This window comes from Monodelphis domestica, chromosome 7, assembly GCF_027887165.1.
Source record: "Monodelphis domestica isolate mMonDom1 chromosome 7, mMonDom1.pri, whole genome shotgun sequence".
Lineage (NCBI taxonomy): Eukaryota > Metazoa > Chordata > Mammalia > Didelphimorphia > Didelphidae > Monodelphis > Monodelphis domestica.
Window position 1 is genome coordinate 276,115,637 of NC_077233.1, and position 12,645 is coordinate 276,128,281.

The following is a 12,645-nucleotide window of genomic DNA, read 5'->3' on the forward strand; positions in this document are numbered from 1 at the left end:
TTCCCTTCTCTCCCCTTTCTCTCTCCCTCTATCTCTCTATCTCTAATTCCTTTCTTCCTCCTGTTTGTAATTAAAACTCCATAAAAGGTTGACGGCTGACTTGAGTTTTCATTTAGGAATTACATAGCTGAATTCCTTGGCGACCTTAAATTAATATATATCAGTCTTTTAAAAGTGATTTCCTTGTCACAAGAACACCTGACTAACGAGAATGTGAATTTGAAAGTAAATAACAATTCTAACTTCATTTCATAATTTGAGATCATACATAGCATAGACTTAAAAATGTTTTATTTCTTTCTTCTATAGGGGATGCCATTCAGCGAGTTCTTTGTCCTTGAAGCAAGGGACCATTTCTCATTTCAAGCAACTATATGGAAGTTTTAGGGGACCTATTTCTATCTGTGTAGTAAGATGGTACTGAACTGCATTTGCATGTTAATAGAATATGCTAAGCAATGAATAGTTCTTTGGTCATCCCTCTACCCCATGCCATGATAGCAATTTATCACTTAAAAGAAAGAGATAAAAATCTAGGTCACTCTCTTCACTTTGACTCCGGTATCAAGAAGTACTCTGTCTCTAGCATCCTACAAAGGCAGATGGGAATATGTGAGCCACTTGTTCCTTCCTCCCATCTTAAGCCGCCATTTACCCTGTAGAACATAGACTCTACTAGGTGAGCTGCTTAGATCCTTGGGTGTCTTTTCTGTTCTATATATCCTTGGGTAGATGACTGAGCATGGTTCTTGAAGTGTATTTGTCCAGTCTTGTAGGCAATCTTGTGAGATGAAAAGTCCAGAGGTTCTGAGCCCAGTGAGAGATTGGTTTTGGTTTGTTGCAGAAGATGTAGTTGATGAAAGAAATGTCTGAGTAAGAAATTCAGAGATGGTCAGGAGTGGTATGACAGTCCAGAGCCAAGGTGAAATGCAAAATAGCTCACCAGCAATTTTACCAACTACTTTAATCCTGTTGAGTTAAAGTATCATCCTCCTAGCCGATGACACCAGTAGTTATAAATTAAATTACTGAACTCCACCCCATTCATCTTACAAATGTTTTATGTTGAACATTTTCTGAGTATATAGAAATGTGTTGTTTGCCCCATACTTGATTCATATTACATACTGAGTACCTTTTTCATTTTTCCTGTTCTAGAAGGCACTAGACAATGGACAGTAAGTAAATTCCTCCCCAAGGGTTCTGGAATGTGGGACTTAATGAGCCAAAAAATGTAAGAACAGAGAGCCCAGATCATTAATGGCTAGATTCCGTAGAAGAGAATCTAGTCCAAAACTGTATGCCTGGGTCCAGGGCAGAAGGGCCCCTTCATGGAATGGGGAATGGGCACACTACCCTCAGCTTCTGGGGTGACCCAGAAACCTTCTTCCACTTTAAGCTTCTTTTTTTTTTCCTCTTGAAAAAACATTCCTTATGGTCACAATTATCTAATGAAGGAACACATGAGCTCTTGCTTTCAAAGCCACCCTAGTTCTGGGACTTATGTGTGTCACGTTTCCATGCCAATTTTTCCCTTGGAAAAATCAGGGGTGAAAAGGCCCAGACAAACAAGGCTACACAAACAGCAGTGTGGTTCACTGTGCAATCCATTAGGGTCTGCTTTGAAAAAAGGGCCAAATAAAAAGATCCTGCCAGCTGGTGACTCTTTCCAAAGCTTAGATCCATAGTATATTTCAATCCATTCCAAAGGAATTGATTCCTGGGTCAAGAATCATAAACTAATAAAAACAGAAGGGACTTTCAGTTACCCAGTTCTTTTCCTTCAGGCAAATGAAAGGTTAACTTTCAAGAAATAGTAGTTATTTTATTCTCTTTGAAGTTGTCTCCATGTATGGAATCTCTAACTTGCTTATCCTCATAAATTCAAAGACTTTGAGATAAGTCAGGAAAATCAGAGTAGGGATAGAGCCTATAGGAATAGACCAGCATCCAAATAGTATAAGTAGGAATAGAATTCAATACAAAAGAAACAAAATGGGGAAACACAAACCTAACAGTCACTTTAAAAGTGAGGGATAAAACAATCCAATAAAATGAAATTGTGGCAGATTGGACAAAATAAAACGCAGCAATGTGCTATTTACAAGAAGCACATCTGAAGAATAAAAATATGCAGAATGTAAATGAAAGACTGGAACAATTTTTACTGTAATGATTAATAGCAATGATAAACAAGTTCTCACCAGGACATACCCTCCCCACCCCAATAATTCTGAATCCCCAGATGTCTTTGCACAAATCCCATTTTCCTTCCCACCAATAACTACTCTCTCATTCTCATTCTCCTCAAATCCCACCCCTCCAGTATTGAACTAGAGTTCAATACCTACTCACACCTTCCACTGTGCTTTCTGAATATGTATTGTATAAATAACGAACTTGCCTTCAGCTTAAACCTTTTCACTTCCCACTCCCATTGTCCTCTGCCTCTCACTCAGACCTGACTCCTTTCTGATGGCACAGCCTTCTTGGCCACCCTTCCGAGCACTGGTTACACTTTCACTCCTTTCCCAAACTCATGGTTGTGGGAGAGTGGGAAGACAACTTGCTCCCCATTGCCACTTCCAGGCTTTCCCTCTCTATTATGCAGGTACCTTTCCTCCTTTGAGATTCACTCAATTCATGTTTACCAACCAATAAATTCTGGTAGCCATGGTCTACCAAACTCTGGAACCCTTTTCTTCTTTCTTCTATGAGTTCAGTGCTTGGCTCACAGTTGTTCTCTCTTCTTCATCTCCTGCCCTCATACTGGGGATTTCAATATATTTGTCGATACTTCTTCAAATACCCTCACCACCCATGTCCACAACTTTCTCATTTTATAAGACTTCTTCCCCACCTTAGCTACCCACAGAGATGGCCATTATCTTGATCTTGGTATCATTCATAAATGCTCCACCTTCACGTTCATGAACTCTGAAATTCCATCATCTGACTACAATCTGTTGTTTTAGTGCCTCTCCCTCTACCTTGTAACCCCAAATTCTGTTCATAGGCCTTATTTTAATTATTTAATTTATTTTATTCTTTATAATTTAATTTAATTAGATCTAATGTAATTTAATTATTGACCCCTTAGCTCTTTCCAAAGCTATGACCCATAATATTGGCTACATTCTCCTTCCTTCCCCATTTTTTAAAAAACCCTTACCTTCTGTTTTAGAATCAGTACTGTATGTTGGTGCCAAAGCAGAAGAGAGGTAAGGGCTAGGCAATGGGGGTTAAGTGACTTGCCCAGGGTCACACAGCAAGGAAGTATCTGAGGCCAGGTTTGAAACCAGGACCTCCAGTCTCCAGGACTGACTCTCAATCCAGTGAGCCACTTGGCTGCCCCTTCCCTATTACTTATATACATGCCCCATCCTCAAAAACTTTTCATTCAATTCATCCTACTCCACTAGCTATCATCCCATATCACTCCTTTCTTTGGTCCCTAGACTCCTTGAGAAGATCATTTAGAACAGGTGTCTCCATTTCCTTTCTTCTCATTCTCTTCTTCATTCTTTGCACTCTTCACTCTCTTCTTCATTGACTTCCCAACTTCATCATTCAACCAAAACTGCTTTCTCTAAAGTTACTAGTGATCTCTAAAATGCTCAATCTAATGATCTTTCCTCAATCAGCATCTTTCTTGACCAATTTACAGCCTTTGCCACTTTTGATCACCCCCTTCTCCTTCATATTTTCCTTCTTGTTAGGTTTTTGGAGCACAATTCTCTTTTGTTTCTCTTCCTACCTATCTGACCAATCCTGCTCAACCCACTTTAAGTGATGTTCATCTGTATCACAACTTGTAAATGTGGGTTCCCCATAGGGCTCTGTCCTAGGCTCTCTTCTTTTCTCTCTCTGTACCATTTCATGTGTTAATCTCATTAGATCCCATAGATTTAATTATTAGCTCTATCCTGAGGATTCTCAAATCTCCTTATCTAGCACTAACTTCTCTGCTGATCTCTAGATTTGCATCTTCAATTACCTATTAGATAGCTTGAGCTACCTAATTTAACTATCTAATATCTATCTAGATTGAGATATCCATAGGAATCTTAAATTCCACAAGTCCAAAACTGAACTCATTATCTTTTCCCCAAAACCTTCCTATCTTCCTAACTTCTTTATTACTGTCAAAGATATCTGACCATCCTCTCAGTCACCCACGCTTACGACCTAGGTATCATTTTTGACTCCTAACTCTCTGACATCTTCCCTATATCCAATCTATTGCCAAGAGCTACTAATTTTACCTTTTTTTTTTAATAAAGGCAATCAAACTTATTCTATCTTCTTTTTTTAAAAAGCTATTTTATTTTACTAATTACATGTAATAATAATTTTCCATATTAGTTTTATGAAAATATATGATCCAATTGTTTCCTTCCCTCCTGTACCTCTCCCTCCCCAGAGATGGTAAATAGTTTGATCTGGGTTATATACATGTATTATCATGCAAAAAATTTCCATATTGTTCATTGTTGAAAAAAAAAACCTCACATAAAAACAAAACCCCAAAATAAAAACCCAGATAAACTAAAGTGAAAAATCTCATGCTTTGATCTGCATTCTGACTCCAACAGTTCTCTCTGGAAGTGGATATCCTTCTTTGTCATAAGTCCTTCAGAATTGTCCTGGATCATTGTTTTGCTGAGAGTCACTAAGTCTTTCACAGTTGACCAACCCACAGTATTGCTGTTGCTATATACAATGTGTTTCTGGTTCTGCTTATTTCACTCTGCATCAGTTCATGTAGGTCTTTTCAGTGCTTTCTGAAATCAACCTGTGCATCATTTCTTACAGCACAATAGTATTCCATCACCATCATATACTACAATTTGCTCAGCTATTCCCCAAATTACAGACATCACCATAATTTCCAAATCTTTGCCACCACAAAAAAAAAGATGATATAAAGGATTTTACCTTTTAATTTCTTTCATATAATCCTCTTTCTCTGCTCTGACTCTATCATCAACCTGTTGCAAGACATCTTCATCTCATCTGTGGACTATTGAAATAACCTGCCTGTTGGTCTGCTTTCCATAAGACACTTTCTCCACTTTAATTCCTTCTTCACTCAGCTGCCAAAGTGATCTTTCAGGTACAAGTCTGACCATGTCACCCTCCCCCCTACTCAATAAACTCCAGGAAATCTAACATTAAAATCCTTTGGCATGCAAAGTCCTTCACAACCCCCCCCCCCAATACCATTTTAGTCTCCTTATGCCAGTGATGGCAAACATCTTAGAGAAGTGCCAAAATTGCAACCCTCATGCCACATGTAAGTCTCCCACCTTGCCCTAGAAAGGGGAGGGAGGAAGCACTCCCATAGGGCTGCTAGGCAGAAGAGTGAATGATGTGAGAAATGCTCTCAGACATGAATGGAGAGGGGGAGTGGAGCAGCCTCCTCTGGCATGCTCAGCACATATGCCACAGGTTCACCAACACAACCTTATACCATCTCAGGTACCCTGCAATCCAGTGACATTGGCCTCCTTGCAAGTCTCCAAACAAGACACTCCAACTTCCAATACTAGACATTTTCACTGACTGTCCCCTATGCTTCAAATGTTCTCTCTCTTCCATTCTGTTTTCTGGCTACTTTCAAGCTCCAGCTAAAATCTCACCTTCTATATAATGTCTTTTCTTATCCCTCTTAATTCTAGCTCCTTCCTTCTATTGATTATCTCCAATCTGTCATGAATATATACACACATATATATATTCATACACACATATCTTGTTTGCACAGAATTGTTTAGACTGAGCATCTTGCAGGCAGGGATTGTCTATTCTTGTCTTTCTTTGGACCCTTGGCACTTAGTACAGCACTAAGTACTATGGGACACATTTAGCTTAATAAATATTTATTGGTAGACTCACTATCATCCTATCAAGATAAGAATACAGAATGCCTAGGTGAGGGAACTCCCTCTGTCAGTGCTCATTGGTACCTCCTCTGGAACTTATACTTTAGAAATCTGCCCTGGGTACTGACAAATGACTTTACCAGGGTCATTCAGCCAGTATGTGCCACAGATGAGACTTGAATACAGATCTTCCTCACTTAAAGCCCAGATTTTTACTTACAACACCATTCTGCCTCCTTTATTCTTTCTGCCATGGTTCACATTCTCCTTTTCTTCCTTCTATTCTTCCTATTTCCTTCCTTTCTTTATTCTTTCCTTCCTTCCTTTTTTATTTCTTTTTTCATCACTATACCATAAGAAATGATGACTATGAAATGTGGAAATAAGATTAATACAAATGCATAAGGATTAATGAAAAGTGACGTAAGCAGGACTAGAGAAACAATATATACAATGACAACCCAATATAAATAGAAAGAACAACAAAATATTACAGAACATTGTGTAATTATGATGACCAATATTGACCCCAGTGAAGGATTGAAAAAATTTAACTCTCTCCTTTCACTGTAGAAGTGGGTAACTATGTCATGAAATACATGTTGTATTTCATAAAATTACATATACTGTCAGACATAATCCTTATGTCAGTTGCATTTGCTAAATTGTCTTTTTTTTCTTTCTTTTTAAATCTTTTTTAAAAGGAAAAATTCATTGAGAAAAGACGGAGATGGGGATTCATTCATTCAGATAAGAAGGTGGTGTAAAAAACAATGAAGTATAAGTGAAAATATAACTTTTTTGAAGACTGAAAAAAATCTATTAAAAAACCTATGATGACCCATGCTACAGTACTCCGTACAAGGGTCTCAGAAAAATGATACCTCATACAAATTCTATTATTTTATCTTCTTACCCGAAACTTATCTAATAACTTTCTCTAGCTTTTCTATTTCTGTTTAGGATACCATTCTTGTATTCACCTAAGTTTCAAACCCTCTACTTTTCGATCTTCCTCATTTCCCATTTCCAAATCAATTACCAAGTCTCACATTTCTCATGTTTATCCACTTCTTCATTCACATGGCCACCACCCTACCTCAGGCCTTTATTACCATTTTCCCAGACAACTGTAGTACCCTCCTCATTTTTCTCCCTGCCTCAATTTCTTTCCTCTCCAGGCTATCTTCCTTTTAGCTATAAAAGTAATATTCCAAAAATTCATCAAACTATGTCAATACCAGGTTGAAATATCCAATAGGCCCCTAATCTTCTGGCTCTTAAAGCCACAATTTAGCACCATTCCATCTTTCTAGGCATGTTATGTCTTCCTCCCCTGCAGAATTCTGTGTTCCAGACAAACTACCTTTGTTGAAGCTGTTCCCTATGTCTGGAATTCACTCCCTCCTTACTTCTGGCTCTTGAAATCCATAGCTTCCTTCAACTCAAGCACCCAATCTTTAATGAGTCCTTTCTTGATCCCCTCCAGTTTCCAATGCTCCTCTGAAATTACCTTATACACATATTGTACATCTTTTATATTTGCTTATATAACACACAATTCAAAACCTATTGGGGTAAGACTTCTCATTAGTGGCAATTGAATACTCAGTGCTTGGTGGAAAGCTGTTGAGAGATTAAGCGAAGAGATTTCTAGATTTTCTGCTTTACGACTCAAGAAATGACATAATTTCAGGTTCTCTTGAGAAAAGGAGAAAAGAAGAAGTCAATATGTAGAAAAGTTGGTACAACAATAATTTCCTCATCCCTAGCTTCATTACACAAGGGACTTTAGAGAATTTTCTCTTGAATGTATTCTGCCTTGGATGAGTTCTGATATTTTATTCCCAGTGGTAGAGCTTATTCATTCTATTGTCTGATATAGTTTAATTTGCATACCCTTTCTGATTTTGTTTTGCTATTGGCTTGAATAAATAGATTTATTTGCTATTTGATAAGTAGAAAAGGCATTTGGTAGAAAGGAATCCAAATTTTGGATTTATAGGTTGGCACACTCATTCTCCATTAAATGATAGCAATCAGGAACTCAGCTTGGATTTTTAAAAATTCATATAATTCTAGCCCAGTACCCTTTCAATGAGAAGAGTAGACTAGTCAGTCTCTGGTGCCCATCTTTTGCTTCCCCTCCTCATAGAAAGCAGTTTTCATTTGAGAAGGGTGGGCAGAGGAAACCCTAAAGATATCTATGTTTCTGTGTGAGTCACATCTAAGTAGAAGCATGTGGACACGCACAACTAACATGAGTAACAACACACAGCACTATATCTTACACTAACATGTGTAACCCTGGGCAACTCACTTAACCTCCCATTGCTCTCAGCAACTATCTAAGACTACATGTTATCAAGAAGTTGTGAACCAGCACTGACTGAAAAGAATCCTCTCTACCCCACCAACAGCTCACCATACTGAGTTACCAATAAAATATCAATGAGATACCCATTAAATTACAGGTACAGTCCCCAGTCCTAGCATACATACATACATACATACATACATACATACATACATACATACATACATTCACCCACCCACCCATCCATCCATCCATCTATCTATCTATCTATCTATCTATCTATCTATCTATCTATCTGTCTGTCTGTCTGTCTGTCTGTCTATCTATCTATCCATCTGTCTGTCTATCCATCTATCTATCTATCTATCTATCTATCTATCTGACTGTCTGTCTGTCTATCTATCTATCTATCCATCTGTCTGTCTATCCATCTATCTATCTATCTATCTGTCTGTCTGTCTGTCTGTCTATCTATCTATCTATCTATCTATGTTGTTTCTGAGTGTATATACTGTAAATTCTTTTAGGGATAGTGATGGCTAATTTATTGACCTACCCATCAAATAAGACCATAATCCCAAATAAGAATTTACATTAAAATGTGAAATGCATCGGTAAACTATGTGGCTGTTTTTGATGCTTTGGCACAGCATTAAAAAGTTCCAGATTTTTAATGAAGGTCAGATTCCTCCATAACAGGAAAACATCTGTCATAAACACTGCACAAATATTTATAGGTCTAAACTGCCAGCAAACATCCTCCCCTTTTTCTCCTCTCTTGATCAGAACTAAATGCACCAAGCAAAATACAACCGGAAAATAGCAAATGAAACAAAACAAAGCCCAAAGGTATAATATGAAAAGTGCTAACACCTCTCCAACTCCAAAATCCTTCAAATCAGGCAAAATACACTGTGATTCTAAAGCCTGGGAAGAAGCTCCCAGCTCTTTTGTAGTTTGGGTTAGGTTGGGGTTTTTGAAGAGGATTTATTCTCCTTTCTTTTGGGAGGAATCCTAGTACATTAGAATTGGGAGGAACTTCAAAAGTCATCAATTCCAATTCCTTCATATTATAAATTAAAAGACTCAGATTTTTACCCAGAGCATATATAATCATAATATGATCATAATATAATCAGGACTGGAACTCGGGTCTTGATTCTCAAGCAAGTACTCTTTCAAATCTGTCAATAAAAGAGCATTTTTTAAGAGTTTATTATGTGCTAAGTCCTGGGGATACACCAATGAAAATGAAAATCCCTTCATTAACTGATTCTGCCTTTCAAATGTTCTGACCCACTCTCTCAATCAAAACTTTTCTGCCTTAGATTCATTCTCAGTGGGCCACCGGGACAGGAGTAAATTATGCTATCTGCTTCCTCCTTCACTCTCAAAAAATGTATACAAGTGAAATCAGGTTAAAATGAATGTCCAGGGAAGCCACTTGAAGAAAAGACAAAAGCACCAAAAAGTAGCCTGGAAAGTGTACCTAGAAGGGAGGAAGGGCAAAGGTGTGGGCTCAAGATGCATTATCAATCAACCTCAGGTCTTTTTCAGCACCATCTGGCAAAGTCAGTTCCAAGCTCTCTGAAGCAAGCAAGCAAAGGGAAGGGGGGGGGGGGGGGGGGCTGGGGGCTGATATTGGCTAAGGCCTTTTCCCAGAGGCAGGTCAGAATTTGCTCTCATTAGCGCTTTCCCCTTCAGGCCACATCTTGTCTAAATTAGTTTTTAAACCATTTAGCAAAGAACCAAATGTGTTTTACCAAACACTTTTCCCCTTGATTTTTAAATCCATGTGTTATTTCAGGGAAAATTAAAACCATATGGCTTTGATATATTTGTACTTAAATATTTCACCATGAGTTTTGTCAGAACTTTTTATGTCTTTTGAGCTTTTCTTTTTTAAGGGATCCCTCTTCCTCTGAAGCCGGAAGTTCTGTTTTTTCAAGATTAAGTAAAGTTGAACAAAAAGTTCCATTTGAACTTCAAAGTCCAGATCAACCAAAGCAAGCATGAAATAGACCCAGAACTTGGCAAATGGCACTGTCTTCTCCTGCCTCAGGAAAGGTAAGAGAATAGCATTTGCCATTGGTTGGACCACTTTCTTCATTGCTTATTTTAGTTTCCAGTTTCAGACCCAAACCATAAAACCTTTCTGCTCATGGAGAATCTGGATGGCTGAACTGGTCACACTACAAAATTTGCCCTAAAACTTAAGAAAATCATAACAAACCAAAAGCAATAAATAGAAGGGGAATCCATTTGCCAGATTAAGGATTTTCTTAAAGCCTCAAACCTCAAAGTAAAATGTAGCTTAGAAAATATAATTCATCAGGGAGGTTCAGCCAAAGTCATTCACAAAAGGTTCCCCATAGGATTTCAAAATGAATAAATAATAATCTGGCCATGTCAGAACTCTAAATCTCAACAGATGTGCTGAGTTAGCTTGGTCTTCTAGACAGGTTGATTTTTAACCAGATTGTAGTTCCTATGAGGGTAGAGATGATGTCTTAGCCATTTTTGTCTGTCTTCTCTTTAGCATTTAGCTCAGATGATAATCATATTCCCTTGCAAAATACTTGAGTGACATGCCCAAAGAGCTTTAAAAGACTGCCTGCCCTTCAGTCCAGCTGGGTTCTGCTGGGTTCATACCCCAAAGAGAAAATAAGGAAAAGGATTTGTACAAAAATATTCATAGCTGTGCTTTTTGTGGTGGCAAAAAATTGGAAAATAAGGGGATGCCCATCAATTGGGGAATGGCTGAACAAATTATGGTATCTGTTGGTGATGGAATACTATTGTGCTCAAAGGAATAATGAACTGGAGGGATTCCATGGGGACTGGAACAAGCTCCAGGAAGTGATGTAGAGTGAGAGGAGCAGAACCAGGAGAACATTGTACACAGAGACTGATACACTGTGGCACAATTGAATGTAATGGACTTCTCTACTAGCAGCAATGCAATGACCCAGGACAGTTCAGAGGGACTTGTGAGAAGGAACACTATTCACATCCCACAGTTGTGGAAGCAGAAACACAGAAGAAAAACAACTTCTTGATCACATGAGTCAATGGGGATATGACTGGGGACGTAGACTTTAAATGATCACCCTAGTGCAAATATTAATAATAAATAGGTCTTGAACAGTGATACATGTAAAACCCAGTGGAATTGAGCATTGGCTATGGGAGGGAATTGGGGAGGAGGGGAGGAAAAGAACATAAATCTTGTAAGCATGAAAAATATTCTTAATTAATTAATTAATTAATTAAACTTTAAAACATACTTGAGTTACACTTGGTGTCTGCAAATATATGACAAGCATGAAGTGAATATCAATATTCAAAATGGAACAAGGGTTTTCCCCATCACAAGAAATCTTCCCATAACTGTTTATATGGAATCCACATTACCAAGCTACAGGAAACAAAGTATAACAGATAGCATTGTTTGACAGGATGTTTCACTGACTAAATGTCTAAAATATGTGTAGGATACATTACATACATACTTCAGAATAATGCATACGTACTCACAGTATATATGTCAATAATCAGAAACAGCTAGAAAAGATATTTAAATATAGTATTTATAGACCTCCATAATTTTTTCTTCTTTATCATCTTTTATCTTTTTATCATCTTCATTAGTCAATATATAAGCAAACAAAGTCAAAACAATGCATAGCTAATAGACTTATGTAGTTCAATATACACATGACACTAAAACATAAGGAAATACATATAAACAGTAGAATAACAAGAAGTACTCAGCCAATCTAATGTCTTGGACACAAGATTGAAATTCTCTGAACCACTCAAAGAACATTTGGCAATGAACCAAAAGAAATACATATAAAGAGCAGAATAATAAATAATACTAAACTAATCTAGTACTGGGGGTACCATATTGGAATTCACTGAAACACTCAAAGAACATTTAACATTTAACAATGAACAAAAGGATGATAGAGAAAGAAGAAGAGGATATTTAATGAAAATGCAGCCTTACTTAATTCACAGGTTTCTACACTTCTGTGTTGTCAATGGTGGTCTGCTGATCAAGAGTAGGAGATAGGCTAAGAGTTTGGGGGTCCTGGTATTTTTGTACTCAGAAGATCATAAATCCATATCAATAACTCAAATTTTTAGTCCCCTGAGCTAATTAAATCTTAAGGAAGTTTCAATTTGGCAACGAGCTAGCCTATCGTACATGGTGAGGACCCTGGTTATTATTCCTCCTATCGGCGATGGCATGGATCATCACCACCAGATCTTTAAGCCTATCTACATTCCTAAACCTGAGCCAGGACCCAAATTATCATGAGATCCTGGCTCTATGGATTGTATCTATATCTGAGGAGTTTCTGTTTGAAGCTTTAAGCAGAAAAGGCATTGCCTCCAGGTCTAGCCAACTTCCCTTGCCTGAATTGTGATTTTTAT